Below are 24,514 nucleotides of genomic sequence, written 5' to 3' on the forward strand. Positions count from 1 at the left end.
AAGGAATTGGGATTGGTGTAAAACTGGGAGCATAGCAACAGTTATTTTCTAGTATTATGCTACATTACAGAGTCTAAATTTTCCTTTAAAAGCTGAACTTAATTAATATATAAACATCAGTATTTGTTCATATCTTCTAGGTATACAAAGCAGAAAATTTAAAAGAACATTCTTATCAAGCTGCTATTCTCCAAACTGAATTTGTCTGTAATAGTAATTTTAAACTTATAAGAATAGTGAATTTTATTGGAGATTTACTTATGTCATTTAATATTCTGTAACTGGGCTTGAACCTTATGTTATCTTCTACACTAGGATAAAAATGTAAATGTAAAAGATAATGAGAGCCTGATCTGTTTAAAGGTTAATATCAAGAAACATGAAAGCATTTTGCCACTTTTCCACACAAAAGGAAAGTTAAACACTCTCTCAGCCTTTCTTTGACTCATGTTTTCAATATAATGTTGTATTATGTTAACTAATGTTCATATAGACTCAGGAAACAATATATGTAAACTTTGTAAAATGACATTTAAGAAAGAGGCAAAGATCAGCTTCAGAACCAGAACATTTTACCTAAGATTTGTGAAAAGTCCCATGTTACCTGAGATAAGGCTCTGCCTCCCACCTCACTGCATGTTAGAATGGCTCCAAAGTAGGCCAGGCTTCAAGTTGTATTCAAAAGATTCATTATTGTTATAATCTCCAATAGGGGATATAATGTATAACTCAGTCAAAATTCAAGATAGCTATTATGTAAGCTGAATATATTTTTACTCTTGCTAATTTCATTTTGTAAAAGTGTTACCTGTTAATATTTTGCCTCTGCAAGAACACACAACCTAAGTTAACTTGAGATAATAAGCCATCACCTACAGGACAGATAGTATATAATGGTAACTTCCAGTACTAATACAGAACCCAAATAAATAAAATGGTAAATGACAGTAAGGTTATGCACATTAAAGTTAAAGCCCAGTACTCTTACTTTAATACTGGTGAGACTGCCTTGCTGGATGTTTAAGATCAAGATTAAAACAAAAGTGCCAAGAAAACCAGTATTTGACTCTTGCCCTCTGAGTCAGCCTGAACCCAGGGAATGGGAGAGCTTCTCTAAGGAGCTTTGCAACTCTAGGCCACATGATCTCCCAATCAGGGAGATTAATGAGACCACTGGAGAATAGAAGGAAAATCAGTGCACCTGCTGCAAAGAGGAGGATCATTGGAGAAGGGAGACATCCCTGATGCTTCCAAGGGAAACCACCTCATCAAGGAGATCCTACTTTTTGGAAGGAATTATAGAGAGCCTGATCTGCTTAAAGGTGATATTGTAAAACATAGAAGGATTTTGCCACTTTTTATGCAAAAATAAAGTTAAAAACTGTCTCAAAAAAAAAAAAAAAAAAAAAAAGAAGATCCTACATAGCAGATGACACTAAAAGATCTGAAAAGTTGCTCTCAAGTTCTCCAAGCATGACCCCTGTGGAAACTTAGCTGACTCTTAACTGCAGATAGAAACAAGGTCAATTTGACCAGATTGATCTTGAACACCTAGCAAAAACAATTATAACCAAAATACAGCCATAAATGGGTTTAAAAAGAAAGACAATAGTTCCTTTAATGGAACTTAAGACCTACACTTGAGTCACTCCCACAGCCCTGATGCCCCTGAATTCTGAAGCTTTTTTTTCACTTGGGAGACTCATATTTATCCCTGCCTACAAAAATTACCCCTCAAACTGACACTTTACCCCACAAGGAAAGCCTACCCAGTCCAATAACATCACACACCAGATGTAGAAACCGCCCCCCAATTATTACCTTACTCATAGGGCTAAAAATGTTAACAGAAAACATTAGCAGTACTAACACAGGAGCAGCAGGGCTAGGAAACTCTATTCACTATAAAAATATCACAGGTTATCGCAGATATCCAACAGGTCACTGATTTGGTACTGACTTTACAAACTCAATTGGACTCCCTGACATCTGCTGTCCTGCAAGACCAATCAAGGAAGATTGCTATTTCTACATAAACCAAAGAGGGGTGGTAAGAGACAAGGTTATCTCATAGCATGTGTATTAAATACCTATGTTTTATTGTCTGGACATATTCAAGTAAATATAATACCTCACAAAATATGTATCATATTAAATGTGAAGCCTACAAATTGTATGTTACAACAACGTGCCAATCAGCTTATATGATAAAGTTCAGGACAAACTGTTATGTTTCCCAAAAGGCCAGTAGCCACCTGGCTCCCTGTAAATGTGCTAAATGTTTTATCTGAGAGCTAATAGCTGACATTGTTATCATGGCTGGGATAATCACCTCTGCATCTACTGCAGTGGTGTCATTATACCAGCAGGCACCAACAACTCATTTCCTTTGACAATTTCAAAAATTTTACTGAGACTTGGCAAACTCAAGTACATATGTTCAGGAAATTTTAAGTGAAATTAAACAATTAAAAGATTCTGTTATATGGCTAGGTGAACAAGTACAGGACATAGAATGGGCTCAGAGATCCATTGTAAATATGTCATTATAAAATATGTCATTATATATAACATTATAACAAATATGTCATTATAATATTACCCAATTTTGTGTTACTGGAGTTTCATACAATGATACCAAGATTCAATGGCAGAATGTACACAATCACCTAATGGGACTAAATCCTTTTCATAATGCCTCTTTAGATGTGTTAAAACTACAATCTCAGGTTCTGGCCATGGCCCACGCAAAAGCATCTACTCTTAATAATGAAGAAGTCTGGGGCAGTTTAGCTGAAGGAATTTCCTCCCTGAACCATTTTAAATACTTTTATACACATGTAGCTGGGTTACTAGTTATAACTATACTGTTAATTTTGTTTCTGCACTTATTTGCATAAATTTTCAAGCAGGATGGAAATGATTAAAGCACCAGGGCACTGCGATTCCAAGGCTAATTATACTTGCTATGCTCCGAAGGAACCACACTCCTGGAATCATGGAGAGTACTCCCTAAATCTGAGTGGGGCCCATGACTCTGACTAAAGACAACAGGGTCCCAACTGCTTTACCTGACGAAATTATTCCCTTAGTATTAGCAAATCAATTAATCATCACCTTTCTTATAATCACCTGATTTCACTGTACTTGTAATAACATTTCCACTGCCTATTCTCAATTCTGTACAGGAGCAATTTCTTAATAAGCTTACCTGTGCAGGCCAGTTCCCTCCAGAGTGCCTGAAGACCACCAGCAGATCACCCACTACCCACTGCCCACTGCTGCCTGGAAGTCCATTGTCACAGTACCCACAGGTTTGGTTACATGGCCACCGCCATCCTGGGACACCTACCAGGGCCTGCAGGTTTGCTGCCACCACTGCCACCATCTTGCAGCACGGCCGCCTCAGTCTGGGGACATGTGCCAGGGCCTGGAGATATATTGGGGTATCTGAGGTCTTTCTGCTGGATGTGCTAGTGGCTGCCATCTGGCGGCCTATTTGCAGGGTCACTTCTTTGTGTGAACGCATCCCTGGTGGTCTCTCTACAAGTTGAATGGGCATTGAGATCTTGGGACTGCAGCAAGGCAGGGCCTGGGGAAGCTGAGGCCCAGGTCCATCAGACTACAGCTGGGTTTGCATGGGACAGTCTGCATCTAGCAAGCCTGTGGAAAGCCAGAGAACAGGGGTAGTTCAGGGGGAGGGGAGAGGCACAGGTAGGAGAAACTGGAGAAAACCAGGATCTCTCCAGCTCAGTGAGTGCTAAAGTTCACAAGGACTGAAAGGACTGGCTACAATGGGTGAAAAGACTGGAAGAGGGTGTGAGGGCATTTTACTGTTGGCTCACCCATCCAACCAGTCTGGCACCTACTGGACTGGAGATACCATCAAACTTGTACACAAAAGAATATTACTCAGCCTTAAAGAAGAATGAAATTATAGTATTTATAGGTAAATGGATGGAGTTGGAGAATATCATGCTAAGAGAAATAAGTCAATCCCCCATAAAACCAAAGGCCAAATGATTTCTCTGATATGTGAATGCTGATCCATAATGGAGGTGGGGCAAGGGAAGAATGGAGTAACTTTGGATTGTGCAGAAGGAAGTAAGGAGGGGAGAAGGGGTATGGGGGTGAGAAAGATGGTGGAATGAGATGGACATCATTATCCTAGGTACATGTATGATTGCACAAATGGTATTGACTCTACATTATGTACAACAAGAGAAATGAAAAGGTGTGCTCCATTTGTGTACAAGGAATCAAAATGCATTCTGCTGTCACATGTAATTAACTAGAATGAATAAAAATTTTAAAAATGATATCTTTTTTGTGAGACTTAGATAAGAAAATGGACATGGGAGTACTCTGAAAATCAATATAAAATATTGTTATCATTACCAGTGGCTTTCTAATAAAATCAGCTCCACTAGATGCTTTCACCTACAAAAAAAAAAATACTTAGGAGTAAATGAGAATGGTGATACAACATATCAAAATCTCTGGGAAACTATGAAGCCAGTGCTAAAAAGAAAGTTCATTGCACTGAGCACATTCATTAAAAAAATGAAAAGTCAAGGAATAAATGATCTAACATTACATGTCAAAGCTTAGAAAAAGAACAATTCAAAACCAAAAGCAGTAGAAGACAGGAAATAATTAAAATCGGAGCTAAAATCAATGAAATTGAAACAAAAGACACACTTAAGAAAATTGACAAAACAAAAAGTTGATTCTTTGGAAAAATAAATTGATAAACCCTTAGCTACACTAAGGAAGAGAAAGAGAAAACTCAGCTTTATAAAAATCTGTGATGAAAAAGGAACTATCATGATTGACACTACTAAAATACAGAAGATAATTAGAAACTTTTGAAAATTTATACTCCTGTTAGGTCTTTAGGCCAAAGTAACTCTATTTGGAAAAACAGCACCTGCCCAGGTATAACCTTCCCAGTAGGCCCACACCAAAAGAGTCCCAACCATAGTTTCTTTATCCACTCATCAATTGAAGGGCATCTAGGTTGGTTCCACAGTCTGGCTATTAGAAGCACAGCAAAGACGTCAAATAAGTCACAGGACCAGACCAGTTATTTTTTAACTACTCCAGTGTACATGACTATATAGTTTAGAAGTTTTTCCTGCAGGCTGCTACTCCTTGCAGAGGGGCAGCCTGACAGACTCTGTCAATAAAATTGGCTTGAACTCAGAGCTGTGTCTCTCGGGACTATTTGCACCAGTTTACCCTAACATTCCCATAAGACAGAAAATCTTGAAGATACCTACAAATTCTAGGGACATATGACGTACTCAGTTTTTAATTGTCTGGTGGTAGTGTTTCTATCAAAGACATATGTTTCCTAGGAGACTTTAGGCCTTTATTAATGCACCCTGAAACTCTCCCATGATTGGCTTTCACGAAGACAGGCAGTCATGTGAAACATATGGGGAAGGTGTGGGGTCAGGAGGGAAATATATGCCAGTTTGGGCTTTGGGGACTTGTGTTACCTCTGGTGACCTCTGACCTGAAAGACAAGGGCTACAGAATAGTCTCCTGAGATTGACCCCTTTGAGGCCTTAAGGGGCTATGACCTGGGCATCAGGAAATTTGCCTCCAATCCGTGCTCAGTCACTAACTCTCTTCATGATATTAAGCAAAAAACTTCACCCCCCATGGTCACTCAATTTCCTGAAAACACTTTCAGGTAAAACAATCTATAATTTGTGAAAGCTTAAAATTATTATTATTATTATTATTATTATTTTTATTTTTATTTTTTATTTTTTTTACCAATTGATAAGATTTTTTTCCCCAAAGGAATGCTGCACCCATTTCACTTAAGATTAGGAATCCACATTAAATGCACTGGGATGTACTCCTCACCATGCATAGACTCTAAACAACACTTGACAATGTCTGAGTCTATTGCAATCAGTCTGCATGCTGGGTGTTTCCAGGACATTTCTTAATAGAAACCTAATATAAATTAAACAAGTTTGAATCCATTTATAATGTAACTAGTTTTATAAAAATATCGAGAGTTGCTAATAAAGCACCAATAAAAAGAGAACCTCAGGGGGAGGACTCAGATCCTTTCTACAAGGTCACTCTTTTACAGTTCTCTCCAATAGAACCTCCAGTATGAGAACAATCATCTTTGGCATGCCTTATCTATATAATCTTGGAGATACAGAACATTGCTGTGGTGACTATACCCAAATGCCAATTTTTATTGTAAATAGTTAAAGAGACATGTTACAAGATTTCATGGCTTAGTCTCGAAAAGGTAAAATAGGTGCAATTTTCCTTTAAGAGAGTCTTTATTTTTAAATATACCATTAACATTTTGATTTTCCCTTCAGTAAACATTGATATAACTACACTGGGACTACCCAAGAACTGTGAAGTAGCTACAGTTATCTACAAATACTGTATTTGAGTGAAAAAAAAAACAGTATTTGTACAATTTAAGAAAACATTGTACAAAAAAATATATAAATGAAACCCTCAAAGAAATATGTCATTAGGCTTTTGAGTTGAAGTGACCAAAGATCATAGTAAATGAAAACATTTCTAAACATGATGTAAACATAAATGGAGTAATGCAAAACATCGAGGTATTCAAATCTACTGTATTGCTATTTTCACCCTTTACATATCATTCTACATAGCCTTCTCCTTTTGGAACAGTAATATAAGGGGCAGAACATTATTTGCATAACCTTATGCCATCAAATCAGTTAATACAGATGCTTGACACATTCAATTATACAAAATCAATTTGTTTCAAGATATAAAATTAATGTTGATATGTAATTAATGAAAAAAATAAGATGTTAAAAAGATAACTATAAGAATACCCAGATATATGCTGTATTCCCACATATAGATCTGATCAATAAAACATCAACACATTCACTTAGATACTGATTTAATTCATGGATCAAGGCCATATTCTCAAAGTATTTTAAGGATGCCAGGACACTGCAAAAGCTGGAGAAAAGAGTTGAGGAACAGTATATGCTTGCTAAACAAGAACTATGTTTATTTAGCTAGTGAATATCTAGAATAATAAATTTTTACTTCATGATAGCAATCAGGCTCGCAAACACCCAGAAATAGGAATTAAGGATTTTAAACGTAGTTAAAAAGGTCATAAAAAGTCTGATTAGACTGAGGTACATTTACTCAAAATTTTGAGATTCGTTAACTGGTAGCAAACAAAATAATTCCTCAGACAAATGCACATTTCTCAGTATACATATAATTGAGGGAAGGAGGGGGAAAGAATGTGGATTAACTGGTGAAATCCACCAAGCTGCATATCAATATTCTGTTACACCAAACAGTTTGAAGACAAGGGAAATGTTCTAATGTAATTTCAGATTATGTTTCATTTGGCTAAAATAGAGCTTAAGGTTGCTATGCCATATTAAAAGTTTCTACAATAATTTTTCACATAAACGTTCAGACTTGAACTCCAGGACTAAATATGGCACGATTATTTTGCTTTTAATCTGTTGAAATAGCTAAAAATTGACAATTTAAAAACTACAACAAAGAAAAAGTTGAAGCAGTGTGACTCTTAAACATCATTGAACCACTTCTAATGGTTAACTGTTAGTATTTAACAAATTCAAAGAGCTAATGAATCCTTGCATTCATTCAGTCTTCTGTGCCTTAGCTGGGATGCATAATTACAAAAGACAGCAGATACTGGTAAAAGCTTCAGGACAGAAAGTGCTTGACGAAGTTACAGTTCTCAAGTGTGTTTGGTGAGAGTATAAGGGCAGATGCGCTGATGAAAACCATTACAAGAAGAGTCAATTTTGTGTTAAAGTGTTCAAAGATGTCACCTTAAGCAGAAAAAAAGCTTTAATAACGTTTTCTTTGACTTATTAGGCATTTCCAGAGTCTACATCATTAGTGTTGTAATTTTAATAGGACATCTTCATATGGTTATTGTTTGTTTCTATTTCTCTCCCTACACATGGCTTCCTCCTCTTCTTGACGCTTTTCATAATGTGCAACGTCATCAAAGATTGAGGTGGTATGCTTGAAAGTAGCAATTATTTTAAGCACTTGCTTAGCTTTTTCTAGGGGTACCTCTTGAGTGTCCCTTGAATTGGTTACTGGTTTGTTGTCATTGTTTTCTAAGCGAATGTGCCGTAACTGGTTATTGGGAACATCTTTCACAAAGATCCATTTAACTTCAAATTTGCCCTTCCATTTATCCTGAGACCAGACACCAGCATATGCATTATAGTCCACAACAGACTTCATTTCAGCCACTCCACAAAAATGTCCACTGCCATTCATGCTAAAGAGTAAATAGAGTGGGCCTTTCCCATTCAGGGAATGGTAGGCTGCATCCAAACACTTATTACCATGCTCAGTACTACACCAGATAGAGTACTTAATGGAACGATGTATGTCATCCTCAGAGTAGCTTTTAATTATAAATACACATCCATTCTTCAGGTTCCAATCAAAGTCTTAGGGATTATAGTTGTTTATGGCCTTTAGCTTTTCCAGTACTGGATGCACTTCTATGCTAGAAGGTGAAGCGCTGACAGGTACAACACCTAAACCAAAGTTTTCAATGCGCACTCCATTGTTCTGGCTGAAGCCCGCTCCCCTATTCCGAGGAGCTACCCAGTGATTCTGCAGCTGCAGTGGCTGAGGCTGCACTTGGTGTGGCTGGGCCTGTGGCTGAGGTCCTTGTTGCTGCTGTGGTTGTGGTGGCTGAGGCTGCTGCTGAGGCAGTTGGCTTTGCACCAATGGTGGCGGTTGAATTAGAAAGTTTAAACTTATTGACAGGCATGGTGGCAAAGGCCTTTAATTACAATGACTTGAAAGAGTGAAGCAGTAGGATCACAAGCTCAAGGCCAGCCTCAGCAACTTCTCAACATTCACCCCAAGAACCTTAATTAATTAATTAAAGTTCTGAGTATTGACCAACTTAGGCTGATAGTGGTTTGAGCAGAAAAATTGAGATAGGTAAATGTGGCCTTCTTAAGGGACCCAAAATTTTTCTTCTAATTAAGTGCACAATTCCCAATGTGGTTCCTAATTAAAAGAGCAGGTATAAGTAAGCCTTGTGATGAGCCTGCATGGACAGGAATTCAGAATCCAGGGAGATGACAATAGCCCCATTTTGCCTCTACCCTGTCACAAGAAAGGACTGTGGTACTCAGAGCTCAGTTTCACATTTTAGGGGGTGGGGGGATACAAAGAGGCCAGAGAGTTTCCATATTTGTGAAAAATAATAATGGTATATACTTCTGGAGCATGATGCAATATTTTCATATGCACACACAATGTGGAATGCTTAAGTTAAGCTAATGAACACATATATCATGACATAATTTTTTGATGAAAATATTAAAAATAGATTCATGAAAAATCTAAAAGACAACAAATTATCACTAACTAGTCACCATTCTGTGTATCACATCAGTAAAACTCAGTCCTCATCAAACTGAAACTATGCCATATGACAAGTATCTCCCTATTCCTCACCATTTGCCCCAAATCCCAGCTTCCTGTAACCATCTCCCTATTCCCTACTTCTATGAGTTCAACAACTCTGAAATTCCATGTTATAAGTGAAATCAAGCAAGTCTTGTCTTTCTGTGCCTGGCTTACTTCACTTAAGGAAACATCCTCAAGTTTTATCCAAGTACGTACAGATGACAGAGTCATATCAGCTGTATTAGTCAGTAGTTTGGTGGTAAGATCATGCAGCCTTTTCATTCTGAATAAAGCACTCCCAATACTTCTGAAATTTATTTTAAGGTGTCTCAGGTGATTGTTGCTGCTTCACTTGCTCAAGTAACACGCCTCATCTCACTATAGCAGACATTACCTCTAAGATTGCCTGTCCCGGCTCTTTCTGAGAGAGCTAAGCATTTCCTGAATGATGTTCAGCAGGAAGGAAAATGGGATATCTCACCTGGTTTCAGGAAAGTACATGAAAAGGATAGAGTGAGGGCAACTAAGAATGCTATAGCCTGCCTGCTCTCAGAAATCAGGACCTTGAACAGTCTAATGCTTTACTGCATCAACATTTGTATTCACCTAAGACACCAAAAAGCACAGTACAGAACAGAGCCTTGACAACTAAAGTACAGTCCAGAGACCAATGTTCATCACACTGTGCATGTGATATGAAAGCATGTCTAAGTTTCTGGAAAGTTCAGCTCTTGTGGTGGGTAAGAGCCAGAACACTGGCAATTGCAGTGGTTCTCAAACTTGAGTATGTCTAGAATCATGTGAATCACAGTTTCTGATTCAGTATCTAGGCTTTGCACTATCCAGGAGCTCCCAGGTGATGCTGCGGCCACTGCTTTGAGAACCACATTGGGCTAGAGATGAAGCTGCCTGAAACTATGGCCGTTTTCATTGAATTCCAGTTAAGCTGCTTCAACTATCTCAGTTAGCTTTCTCATATCTAGAATGGACATAGTTGAAGTATCAGTGTTCCCATGTCACTGTGATGATGAAATGAGGGAATATAGAGGAAGCCAGCAAGTGGTATATCCAGAATGGATGTAGGCAATTATTGGCACATATCAAAAGATACCATGGCAGATATTTTGTCTTCCTTTAACCACCTCCTTCCCATCACTATAGTGGATTCGGGAATATAGTAAGGTAGATAAATTATATGCAAAGTAATGGATAATCCGAAATCTCATTCAGCACAAAAAGGACAAATCCTTTCATAGCCTGTATTTGGAGAAGAGGCAGGTGCTGAGTGTAGAAAAGGAATTGGAAGTCATAGTCAAGTGGAACCCACCATCTAACATGAACGAGCCAGGACTTGCCACTGTTAAGTCCTGGTGACTTAACCCTTTGAGTGACCTTGATATTCCAATGTAAGGCAAATAGGGTGGGGCCTGTAACAGGGCATGAAGAACTCTCTCCATGCTCTACCTTATACTATAGCAACCCACCAACCCACGTACCTCCTGCCCACACCCTTTCTCACCTATTCAGGCCATTCATCCTGCCTTGTCTACTTACACTTCTTTTGCCTCACACCCAATCTTCTCAAGTCATTTGGTCAAAGATCCCTGGATATTGACTCAGACTTTCCTAAATCTTCAAGTGGCAGCCCTTTCAGGGTCCCTAGATTTTAGGTTTCCCTTCACCATGCATTCCATGCCTGAAAAGAAACAGATCTAGTAATGGGAGTTTAGCTTTTAAACTCTTTGCCTTCCTCCAGACCACGGTTGACTGAGAAGATCTTGCTGCCCGCAACCCAATATGTACTTATAATTTATTTTACTCGAATTATGATGCTGTTGCCATCATAGATTCACCTTTACCCAGAGCCATGGAATTCCTGAAAAAAACCACAGTTCCAGAAACTCAGGAGGCTGAGGCAGGAACATCAAAAGTTCCAGGACAGCCTTGGCATTATATTGAGGCCCTAAGCAACTTAGCCAGACCAGTCTCAAAATAAAAAAGGACTGGGGGAATAGCTCACTGGTAGAGTGCTCATGCCAAAGATTAAAAAAATCAGTTCTGGTCAGTTGTTGCCAAACCTTTGAAGTATTGTGACAGCTTAGTACGTACTGTACTGTAGACCAATAACAAACATTCTTAGGGGGTGGGGTGGGGTAGAAGGGATTGCATCCAGAGACACTTGAACACTGAGCCAATCCCCAGAACTTTTTTTTTTTTGTCTTATTTTGAGACAGGGCCTCGCTCCATTGCTGAGGCTGGCTTTGAACTTGCAATCCTCCTGCCTCAGCCTCCTGAGCTGCTGGGATTACAGGTTTGCTCCACTGGGGCCCATCCATACATATCAAACTCTTAACCACAATTAAAATTCCACTCGCTTTCCACAGATAGTACTAGAAGTCTGTCTCTGACACACTCCCTTCAGTGATGGCAAAGTCCCATAGTAACTTAATCTGAAAGGCAAAGATCCCAGGCCCCTTAGGGAAATAAGGCCAAAAGGGAATGTAGGTCACAAAGAGCAAGAGAACCAGGCTTGTCCAGCCTCTGGACTCTCTGAAATTCAATGGAAAGAGGACTTTAACCTATATCCTCTAAGTCCTAACTAGCAGCTTTTGTTGTCAAGGCTCTAATACTGGCACTTCCCATTCCACTAAGCTCTTTTACTTTGAAGTTTCTGTTCTCATGTTAGTTTTGAGAGTCTAGGAGCATGCAGGTAATGGATCAGCAAACTTATCAATACTTTGTGGTAAAGTAAGTCTCTGATGGTAAGGCAGGAGACGATGTAAAATCAGGAAGAAGCCTGTGCTCTCATTAAGGTCATCAAAGCCAAGCAGGATCATTAATCATGCCTTCAACTGTCACTTCTCCAAGAAACGGAATCTCAACACCTAGTCCAAATGGAGACACGTGCACCACATTGCATTCTCAATATCAGCCGGTTTCATTTTCCTACTGTACTTTCTCACTAGCTGAAATGACAAATGGCGTGGATAATTTGCTTACTGTTTAGTCTCCACCCATTGGAATGAATGGTCCCCGAGAACTGGGCCCTGGGTACTTGAAGTCTAGGTCTCCAGGTCTGCTACATTCCAGAGTGTTCTCTGAATGCGTTTCATGACCCAAGGGATGTGTGGACAGCTGGGTGGATAATACCCTTAGACGAGGCTCCAGGATAGCAAGCTTTCTCTTTCCCCCACTCAAGCACCCAGCCCCTGGGTGAAACCCACTGATAAAACGGGAGAACTTCCCGCCAAGCAGCTGCAAGGCACAAAACAGCACTGCCAGGAGAACTCCGTAGAGGGCTAATACGCGTGGCCACGTGGACTGAGCACGTCCACCTCGCCTTATCCCTCAAGATGACACTGAGGGCACAGGATTAAGGCCTTCCTCCTTGTCGCTCTATTCCGCGCAGTGAAGTCCGCTACCGCGAAGAGCAGAAAACCGCTCACGGCTCACGCGCGAGTTTGGAGAAGCACTCCGAACCCCGCACGATGCTCATAGCACACGTCCACACGGCACAGCAGCCACCGCCCTGCCACTGCGGCTCCGCTGCCCTTGAACAGCAGGAACTTCCTGCCGCTATTGCTATGGCTTCCGGGTCGGACTTGACGAGACCATTTCCGCAATCGCAAACGGACTTCCGGGCACCCCCACATAGGTGGAGGGGCTCCTGGTTGGACAGCAGTCGCTCGAGTCTCCCCGTTTAACTTGTCCGTTTACTTCGTTGCGTTACGTCGGGTGGAAACAGCGGAAATCGGGTGGAAAGGGAACGTCATCCTGAACTTTTTTCTTCGCTGCCTGAAACTTTGGACGTTAGGTGGCAGTAAGACACCAGTCAAGTGCGCCACTTGGCTCCTACCCCGCCCTTCGCGTTTAAAAAAAGTGGCGTTCCTTTAGAAACTCATGTTTTTTAGGTGGTGTACCTCATCTTCCTTTTTCTTTCTCTTTTCAAAAACAGATTAGTCTCTTAATGGTGAGAATTATTATCAATAGCCCTTTGTAGTATACAGCAGGACAAAGTGTTCGGAGTTGTGCAGTTTCTGTGTGTGTTTGTGTATAAATACATACATGTGTGCAAGTTTTATGGTTAGTGCATTATAGTTACACATAATCGTGGGTAATAGTGAGGTTCATTTGGACATATTCATAAATGCACATAACATCCTTTTCTTCGCTTCAATCCCCAGTGTTCCCTCTTTTCCTCCTGGCCCTGATCACTTTCCTCTACTCTATTAGTCTTTTTTCTATTTATTAATTTTTTTAAATGTTTAAATCGTGTATTCCAGTTATATACGAATTCGGAATGTATTGTGATATATTCAAACATGCCCTTAGTGTAATTGGATCAAACTCATACCCAAATTCTTCCCCCTCTCCTCCCCTCCTCTCTCCCCTTTGGTCCCCAGCTTCTACGCTAGTGATCTCCGTTCTATTTTTTCCTGGGATTCCCGTTTTTAATTTATTTTTTCTCTCTCTCTAGCTTCAACATGGGAGAGAAACATCTGACTCTTGACTTTCTGTGACTGACTTCTTTCTCTTAGTATAATGTTCTCTAGTTCCATCCACGTACCAGCAAATGACAGAATTTCATTATATTGCTGAATACAACTCTCTCTTTCTCTATGTCTCTCATGCCATATTTTCCTTATTCATCTATTGAAGGGCACCTTGTCTCAGTTCCATAACATGACTATTGTGGATTGTAGTGCTTCATCTTGAGTATGTGTGCATCACTATAGTGTGTTGGTTTCAGTGTTTTGCTTGTGTTTTAAATAAATATGGAATAATTGGATAGTTGGACAGCAGTGGTTCCATTTGTAGTCTTTTGAAGAATGTCCATATTGCTTTCCAAAGTGATTGTACTAATTTGTAGTCCCACCAACAATGTATGATTCTACTCTTTTCCCCACATCTTCACCAGCAATTACTGTTATTTGTGTGCATTTTTTAACACCCTCAGAATTTTTCTTTTGGCAGGCAAATATAGGTGTTATTTGTGTTCTTGATGATTGCCATTCTAACTGGGGCGAGATGAAATTTCAGTGTAGTTTTCATTGGCATTTCTAGGATTGCTGAGGGTGTGGACCATTTTTTGGTAACATTTGTAGACTGTTTGTATTTCTCTTTTGAAAGAAATGTGTTTAGTTCTTTTGCCCATGTATGGAATGGTTTAATGGGGTTTCTTTAGGGGGCGGTCTTTATATATTCCAGTTATTAATCTGTGGGATGCGTGACTGGCAAATATTTCCCTTTTCTGTAGGCGCTTTCATGTCATCTCATTTATTAATTCCTCGTTTTATTTTGTGAGATATATGAGTCCTATTAAGGAATTCAGTGCCTACACTGATGTGTTGCAGTGTTGCCCTTATGTTTTTCTCTACTATTTTCACTGTTTCTAGTCTAATTCCTAGGCCTTTGATCCATTTTGAATTGATTTTTGTGCAGCATGAAAGATAGTTTCATTCTTCTAGGAGTGGACATTCAGTTTCCCAAGCACCATTTTTTAAAAAGGATATCTTTTGTCCAGTTTATGTTTTTACCACCTTTGTCAAGGATCAAATGACTGTATTTATGTGGATTTTTCTCTGTGTCTTCTGGTCTATTCCATTGGTCTTCATATCTGTTTTTATGCTAACATGCTGCTGGTTTTGTATCATATCTTTGAAGTATAATTTGATAACAGTTATTGTGATGTCTCCAGACTTACTATTGTTGTTTATGATTGCTTTGGTGTTCTGGATCTTTTACTCTTCCATATAAATTTTAGAACTTTTTTTGTTATGTGAAGGATGTGATTGTTATATTAATGGGGACTGCATTGAATCTCTAGATTGCTTTTGGTATTGTGGTTCTTTCAACAATATTAATCCTATCTACCTATGGACATGGTAGTGTTAAGGGACAGATGCTGATGGCGGGAACATGAAGTTAGGGGAATAAATTCTATAAAATGACCCCAGTGTTATGTCGGAACTTTAGCTGCAATAAGAGAGAGAGTAAAATGCCTGAGGCAGCACGCAGTGAGCCGAGCAAACAGAGGCAGATAATCTCCACTGACTCTTAAATTCATCTATCACTCAGCAGGATCCCCCACCCCCTTCTGGCCTATAAAGACCCTGGTCAGCCAGAGCCACTTGCGATTTTCTCTGGCTCCCTACCTTGACCTGTACCCCAGGGGTTGGGAATTTCGCAAGAGAGCCAAATTCCAATAAAGCTTGTTTTGACTGCTTTGTGTCTGATTTTATTTGGCCACCAGCCCTGCCCTTCGAGGTTACATTTGGTGCCAAAACTCAGGATGGTTTTTGGGCTTCCCCCCATCAGGGTTGAGGTCCACTCTTTCCCTCAGAAGAACCAGGAGATTCCATTCCGTTCCAGTCCATCCCCTTTCTTTTGAGCAGGCAACAGACGGGGTAAGTTCCTTGGGCTTTTTCCGTTTGTCATTCCAATCTTTACCCCCCCATAAAAGCAAGGTCTATCCATTGTGCGCGCCACAGACCTTGCCTGTTCTCTTTGGGCTTTGGTACCTGTGGAGATATCCTAGTTTTCAGTTAGGCCCCTATTTACTACATTCCGGACCACCAAAAGTCAAAAGACGTTTTTGCTTTTGGCCTGTCCGCTGTTTTCCGTATGTTCACAGGCATGAGTTGGGACGACTTTTTCTGCTTCTGTGCATCCATTTGAATAAAATTGGAAGGCTAATGGGAAACATGGGACTCCCCCCCTAGACCCCAAAACTCCTTTGGGCTCTCTCTACCATAATTTCACTAAACTAGGACTCCACCACTTATGCCATAAGTGGCTAGTTTTTTATTCTACCGTGGCCTGGCCTCAATATATTCTAAATAATGGCTCAAAATGGCCACTAAAGGGCACTCACGACCATTTGCAAGCTTTTTTGGAATTTGGCACTCGTTCCGCCCTTTCTACCTGTTCCACCACCCAAGTTCTCCTTGCCAGGGCCTGTCCCAAACCCCTCCCCCTCCATACTCTGGCCGGACTTCCTTCTCCTCTTTCTCTCCTCGTCCTGCATCGGTAAACCCACCCCTTCCTTCTGTAGATGCTGCTCCTCTTCCTCTTCCTTCTCAAAGCTCTCCCAAACATCCCTCCACCCACTCTGTTGCCCGTTAGCAAGCACACATGATCTCATCAGACCTTCCCACCACCTAACCCAAGGCTTCTTTCTCCCCTCCAGGAGGTGGCTCGTGCAAAGGGCATTGTGCAAGTCCACGTTCCATTCTCACTCCAGGATCTTTCCCAGATTGAGAAATGTTTAGGGTCTTTCTTTGCTGACTCCTCTACTTATATTAAAAAATTCAGAGATCTTTCCCAGACTTATGATCTCACTTATATTGCCTTTCTTCCACTCTCACCTCAGACTAACAATGACCCTACCTCCAGCAGACACCACAAGATCATGCTGACCAGGTCCACCTAACAGACATAACTCTTCCCACAGGTGCACAAAGAGCCTTTTACCAGAACCCCAACAAAGTAATAATTAACGACCATGTCATTTTTCCAGTAGTCTTGTTTTTTTTCCTTAAATTCTATATTTTTTGAGTTCATAATATTGACATTTTTGATCAGTCCTATTTTTATTCAACTTGAGTTTTTGAACATCTGTTACATTGCAATGGAAATTTCACCTACAAAAACTACAAGGCCTTTGTTTTTGTGTTATGTGTATATCATGTTGTCTATTATATGTCCAAAAATCATGTACATAATATCATGACTTACCTCACAAGTCTGCAGGTGGTCAAGTTTAAAAATGTTAAATTATATTAATCAATTGTTTCTAGAACTTTTCTCCAACAGAAAAGAGACTACAGGGGGCTAGGGATATAGCTCAGTTGGTAGAGTACCTGCCTCACAAGCACAAGGCCCTGGGCTCAATCCTCAGCACCGCCAAAAAAAAAAAAAAAAAAAAAAAGAAAAAGAAAAGAGACTGCAAATACTGTTCAGTATACCTATCTGATATCTTGGTTTTTACAGTAAAATAATAATTTGACATGTGTGGGATTACTCAAATGTGTTCCTTGGAATCATCTAATTAATTTACAGATATGCCACTGGCCTCCTCGCACAACCAACCAGACCTTACTACAGACCAGTGGCATATCTCTCCAAGCAGCTTGATTCTACCATTCATGGATGGCTACCATGTCTCTGAGCACTGGGAACAGCAGCTGAATTAACTAAGAAAGCTCTAAAACTCACCCTACTCCAACCAATAACTGTATTCTCCACCCATCAACTACAGGACCTGTTAAGCCATAAATCCCTTCCACTCCTGAGCCCATCACGGATTCAAGAATTTCATCTCCTTTTTATAGAAATCCTCACCATTACTCTCTGTTCTTCTCTCAACCCTGCTACACTTCTCCCACTGTCCCCTCCTCCCTCAACCTTCAGCCATTCCTGTCCACAGGTGCTGGAGGCCCTACGTTCACCTCATGAAGACCTGTTCGATTACCCTCTCCCCTCACCTGACCTAACCATTTTTATAGATGGCAGTTCTGTGCTGGGTCCCGATGGACACCATAGAGCCATTTACGCAGTAGTCACCACCACCTCAGTTCTGGAAGCCAATTGCCTTCCAGAAGGGACCACTTCCCAAAAAACCAAACTCTTTGCTCTGATTAGGGCCCTAATTCTATCCAAAGGTAAACAGGTTAACATCTACACAGATTCCAAATATGCCTTCTTGATTGCTCACTCACATTCGGCTATTTGGAAGGAGTGCAGATTTCTCACCACAAAGGGTCAGATAGGAAAGAAAAACAGAGGGTTCTAAGTATGGAAATATATTCAGTAGAAGGGAAAAGAAAATGTTTCTGGGTAAGAAACTCTGTGTGTGATAAAATACTTGAGGGTTTAAGTAAGTGTTAAGAAAGTCTGTGTGTAAGTAAAGGACAACTTTCAACAAGTTTGCATGTAACGATGTTGGTTATATCTACGTGAGACAATCAGTTAAAACTATTTAAGGTTTTTCCTAAGTTCAAATACTAATGTACTGATATAAACCAAAGTTTAATCTATATGTTAAAATGACAAGGTTTCCTTTAAAAACACTCATTTACTCTTGACATTGTGTCTGTTAAGGTTTATTCTTTAAAAACTTTTTAAAAAGTAAGAAATAGGCAAAGATCAACTTCAGAACTAGAACACTTTACCTAAGATTTGTGAAGATCCCCACCTTACTTGAGATAAGGCTCTGCCTCCTACCCTGCTGCATGTTAGGATGGCTCCAAAATAAGCCAGACTTTAGCTCATTTAAAGTTGTGTTCAAAAGTTTGATGTTTGTTGGAAAGATTATTGTGATCTCAAACAGAGAATTTAATAAATAACTCAGCCAATATTCAAGATAACTATTGCACAAACTATTTTACTGTTGGTGATTCCATTTTGTATTTTCCTTTGTAAACTCTATAACTGTTGCCTAATTAATTTTTTGCAGAAGTACTGCTTCAAGAGAAACAATGTAAATTAACTTGAAATAGTAAACCATCACCAACAGGACAGATAATTTAGACCCCAATTAGATAAAAGGGGGTGAATAACTGTAAAATTATAGACAGTGAAGTTAAAGCCCAATATTCTTACTTTATGTGTCCATGTCCTCTATTCTGTACCATTGATCTACCTATCTATTTTGGTACCAATACCATGCCGTTTTTGTTACTATTGCTTTGTAATAGAGTTGAAGATCTGGTATTGCGATACCCCCTGCTTCGCTCTTTCTACTGAGGATTGCTTTAGCTATTCTGGGTTTCTTATTCTTCCAGATGAATTTCATAATTGCTTGCTCCATTTCTGTAAGGTACATCATTGGGATTTTAATTGGAATTGCATTGAATCTGTATACCACTTTTGGTAGTATGGCCATTTTGACAATATTAATTCTACCTATCCAAGAACATGGGAGATCTTTCCATCTCCTAAGGTTTTCTTTAATTTCTTTTTTTAGTGTTCTGTAGTTCTCATTGTAGAGGATTTTCACCTCTTTTGTGAGATTGATTCCCAAGTATTTTATTTTTTTCAATGCTATTGTGAATGGGGTAGTTTTCCTAATTTCTCTTTCTGAAGATTCATCACTTATGTATAAAAGTGCATTGGATTTATGAGCATTGATCTTGTAACCTGCTACTTTACTGAATTCACTTATGAGTTCTAAGAGTTTTCTGGTGGAATTTCCAGGTTCCTCTAAATATATAATCATGTCATCAGCGAACAGAGGTAGTTTGAGTTCTTCTTTTCCTATTTGTATCCCTTTAATTTCTTTGGTTTGTCTAATTGCTCTGGCTAGAGTCTCAAGGACGATGTTGAATAGAAGTGGTGAAAGAGGGCATCCCTGCCTTGTTCGAGTTTTTAGGGGGAATGCTTTCAGTTTTTCACCCTTTAGAATGATATTGGCCATGGGCTTAGCATAGATGGCCTTTACAAAGTTAAGGAATTCCGACTACCCTGATTTTTTCTAGTGTTTTGAGCATGAAGGGATGCTGTATTTTATCAAATGTTTTTTCTGCATCTATTGAAATAATCATGTGATTCTTAATTTTAGTCTGTTGATATGGTGAATGACATTTATTGATTTCCGGATGTTGAACCAACCTTGCATCCCTGGGATAAAACCCACTTAATCGTGGTGCACTATCTTTTCAATATATTTTTGTATGCGATTTGCTAAAATTTTGTTGAGAATTTTTGCATCGATGTTCATTAAGGATATTGGTCTGAAATTTTCTTTCCTCGATCTGTCTGTGTCTGGTTTAGGTATCAGGGTGATGTTGGCTTCATAGAATGAGTTTGGGAGGGTTCCCTCCTCTTCTATTTTATGGAATACTTTGAGAAGTATTGGAATGAGCTCTTCTTTAAAGGTTTTGTAGAACTCGGCTGAGAACCCATCTGGTCCCGGACTTTTCTTTGTTGGTAGGCTTTTGATGACCTCTTCATTTCATTGCTCGAAATTGATTGATTTAAGTTGTGTATGTCCTCCTCGTTCAGTTTAGGTAATTCATATGTCTCTAGAAACTTGTTGATGTGTTTGAGGTTTTCTGTTTTGTTGGAGTATAGATTTTCAAAATAGCTTCTAATTATGTTTTGTATTTCACTCGTGTCTGTTGTGATATTTCCTTGTTCATTCCGAATTTTAGTAATTTGAGTTTTCTCCCTCTTTCTCTTTGTTCGTGTGGCTAAGGGTTTATCAATTTTGTTTATTTTTTTCAGGGAACCAACTATTTATTTTGTTAATTTTTCTGATTGTTTCTTTTGTTTCAATTTCATTGATTTCAGCTCTGATTTTAACTATTTCCTGTCTTCTACTACTTTTGGTGTTGGTCTGCTCTTCTTTTTCTAGGGCTTTGAGCTGTAGTGTTAAGTCGGTTATTTGTTGTTTTCTACTTCTTTTGTTGAATGCGCCCCATGAAATAAATTTCCCCCTAAGTACTGCTTTCATAGTGTCCCAGAGATTTTGATATGATGTGTCTTTGTTCTCATTTACTTCTAAGAATTTTTTAATTTCCCTCCTGATGTCTTCTGTTATCCATTCATCATATAATAGTGTATTATTTAATCTCCAAGTATTGGAGAAGTTTCTGTTTTTTATTCTGTCATTTATTTCTAATTTCAATCCATTATGATCTGATAGAGTACAAGGTAGTATCTCTATCTTCTTGTATTTGCTAACAGTAGCTTTGTGGCATTAAACATGATCTATTTTAGAGAAGGATCCATGTGCTGCTGAGAAGAAAGTGTATTCGTTCTTTGTTGGATGGTATATTCTATAAATGTCCATTAAGTCTAAATTATTGATTGTGTTATTGAGATCTATAGTTTCTTTATTCAATTTTTGTTTGGACGATCTATCCAGCGGTGAGAGAGGTGTGTTAAAATCGCCTAGTGTTATTGTGTTGTGGTCTATTTGAATTCTGGAATTGAGAAGGATTTGTTTGACGTACATGGATGAGCCAATGTTCGGGGCATAGATATTAATGATTGTTATGTCTTGCTGATTTATGCTTCCCTTAAGCAGTATGTAATGTCATTCTTTATCACTTCTGACTAGTTTTGGCTTGAAGTCCACATTATCTGAAATGAGGATGGATACTCCAGCTTTTTTGCTGTGTCCGTGTGCATGGTATGTTTTTTCCCATCCTTTCACCTTTAGTCTGTGGGTATCTCTTTCTATGAGCTGAGTCTCTTGCAGGCAGCATATTGTTGGATTATTCATTTTAATCCAATCTGCCAGTCTGTCTTTTGATTGATGAGTTCAGGCCATTAACATTCAAGGTTATTATTGAAATATGATTTGTATTCCCGGTCATTTGGCTCATTGTTGTTTTTTTGACACCACTTGGTTTCTCCTTCATTTGTCTATTTCTTCAGGGTAGTTCCTCCCTTTGCTGACTTACATTGTTGTTTTTCAACTCTTCCTCATGGAATGTTTTGCTGAGAATGTTCTGTAGTGCCAGCTTTCTTTCTGTAAATTCTTTAGCTTTTGTTTATCATGGAAGGATTTTATTTTGTTGTCAAATCTGAAGGTATGTTTTGCTGGGTATAAGATTCTTGATTGGCATCCATTTTCTTTCAGAGCTTGAAAATTGTTTTTCCAGGCCCTTCTAGCTTTTAGGGTCTGGATTGAAAAAATCTGCTGATATCCTTATTCATTTCCCCCTGAATGTCGTTTTATTCTTTTCTCTAGCAGCCTTTAAAATTCTGTCTTTATTTTGTATGTTAGGTATTTTCATAATAATGTGTCTTGGTGTGGGTCTGTTGTAATTTTGTATATTTGGAGTCCTATAAGCCTCTTGTACTTGGTTTTCCATTTCATTCTTCAGATTTGGGAAATTTTCTGATATTATTTCATTGAATAGATTGTTCATTCCTTTGGTTTGTTTCTCTGAGCCTTCCTCAATCCCAATAATTCTTAAATTTGGCCTTTTCATGATATCCCATAATTCTTATAGATTCTGTTCATAATTTCTTACTATCTTTTCTGTTTGGTCAACTTTGTTTTAAAGATTCAATATTTTGTCTTCAATATCGGAGGTTCTGTCTTCCAGGTGTTCTATCCTATTGGTTATGCTTTCTATGGAGTTTTTAACTTGGTTTATTGTTTCCTTCATTTCAAGGATTTCTGTTTTTTTTTTTCAATATCTCTAACTCTTTATTGAAATGATCTCTTGCTTCCCATATTTGCTCTTTTAACTGTTGATTGGTGTGATCATTCAATGCCTGCATTTGCTCTTTCATCTCCTCATTTGCTTCCCTGATTGTTTTAATTATGTACATTCTGAACTCCCTTTCTGACATTTCTTCTCCTGTGCTGTCATTGGGTTTTATTGATATAGTATCTAGGTTTGTTTGGGACATTTTCTTCCCTTGTTTTCTCATATTGGTCAGATGTCATTGGGACTCTGTGATATTGCAGATTTCTTCTATTGGCTTATAGTGCCCCTGTAGATTTCCAGTGTATCACCTCCCAGCTTTCAGTAGCCTGAAGTCTTGGAGTAACTTGATAATGCAGTGCTTCCGAAGAAAGCTGTCCCTAGCCCGCTACTGGTTCCAGGGCTTGGAGCTGGCTCTGTGTGGAAAGGCTGTCACTGGGAGGCCTGCTCCGAGAAGCTGGCTGTGTGGGAGGAGCCCACCGCTGGAGTACTACCCAGGGCTGCCTTGAGAAGACTCTAGCTGCCCTGCCCTACTCTATTAAGCAGCTCAAATCCGGGTCTGCCACCCAGCCGAGCTTCACCAGGTGGGGGAGACTTGCCCGGTGGTTCTATTTTAGTCCAAGTCTCTCAATGCCTCCCCTTCTTGAATCCTGGGTTCTGGAGTTACTGGAGATGCAGTCACCCTCTATTTCGCCATCTTGGTAACCTTTTTTGTTTGTTTGTTTGTTTGGTGCTGGGGATCGAACCCAGGGCGGTGTGCTTACAAAGCAAGCACTCTATCAACTGACCTATCTCCCCAGCCCAAGTCCACCATCTTGGATTGCCAGGAATTTTTTTAAAAGAGGAAAAAGCCCCAATGAGAGGATAGACCTAAGATGATGTCGAATAACCTATAAATATTGTGAGAAAGTGTGGATCAGGGCTCAGAATTTTGGAGTGCTAATTTCCTCTGGGCCTGCTGGCGTAAAATAAAGTTTGGTTTCTCCTACTTTCCAAGTGCTGTCTTGTCATTTCCACAACAATACCTGACAAATGGTGGGCCACAGCTTGGTGATGGTTAGAAGAGCTCTATGTTAGGAAACATGTTCCACAAAGCCCTAAAGTGCCAGAACCCAAGGAGTTATAATAGTTATAATTTTAGAAGCAATTTGTTCAGGAGGGCTGGAGATTTAGGGAGCAGCATCCCATACCCCTGTACTGTCTCGCTCACTGTAAAGGAATTCCTGCAGGTAATCTGACTCCTACTGCTTTACACATTACTTGTCACCTTCATGAAGTTTAAGAATATAAAAGGGAACATGGAGATGCCTGGGTACCACCTCCAGCCAGCCCAGCAGTCCTCCACCTCCAACCCCCCCACTGGACAGATACAATCTGATTTTCCCTCGTCCTCCTTTGCCACAAACATAAGAAAGTTCTGCTTAACATCTAACACAGAGAATAGGCATCTTCCTACCCAGAAGTCTTACATGTCTTAGAAACCAGCAATGAGTGCTCTTTAATGATAGTCTACTTAGCAATAGAAAGCATGTGGTATTTCCAAATACAAATTTCTTAGGCCCCCTACACACAGATATGGGGAGTTACTTTTGTCCTATTATTTAGTTATTTGGTAGTAAGTTCATCCTGGGAGGGGACAGACAGATTAGAGTGGTGAGAACACAAAGTTAAGGGAATAATTCTATAAAATGGGCCCACCATGTTGATCCCCACATTCTTTCCTTTCCAAGAAGCAACTTACCTACAGCTCTGCCTGGTTTAAGTGGACAAAACACATCATAATCCTCAGCAAACTACCTCTTATCTGGAGGAGAAATGCAGTTCCAAATAATGTTGTTAAGAGGGACTCAAGTTACCCTGAAGGGGGAGAATTTTAT

General features: G+C 39.4%; 1 protein-coding gene and 1 pseudogene across 3 annotated transcripts in view; both read right to left on the minus strand.

The window, feature by feature from the left end:
• The window catches only part of LOC306650790 (uncharacterized protein), a 388,837-nt gene that overhangs the window by 67,114 nt on the left and 297,209 nt on the right, over window positions 1-24,514 (minus strand). The window lies entirely within an intron of this gene.
• On the minus strand, window positions 5,814-13,124 carry LOC306651116 (YTH domain-containing family protein 3-like; annotated as a pseudogene). Its single transcript has 2 exons — window positions 12,925-13,124; window positions 5,814-8,806 (listed from the first exon to the last, which is right to left on the minus strand). The product of its transcript is annotated as a YTH domain-containing family protein 3-like (transcript).

This window comes from Sciurus vulgaris, assembly GCF_902686455.1.
Source record: "Sciurus vulgaris genome assembly, chromosome: X".
Lineage (NCBI taxonomy): Eukaryota > Metazoa > Chordata > Mammalia > Rodentia > Sciuridae > Sciurus > Sciurus vulgaris.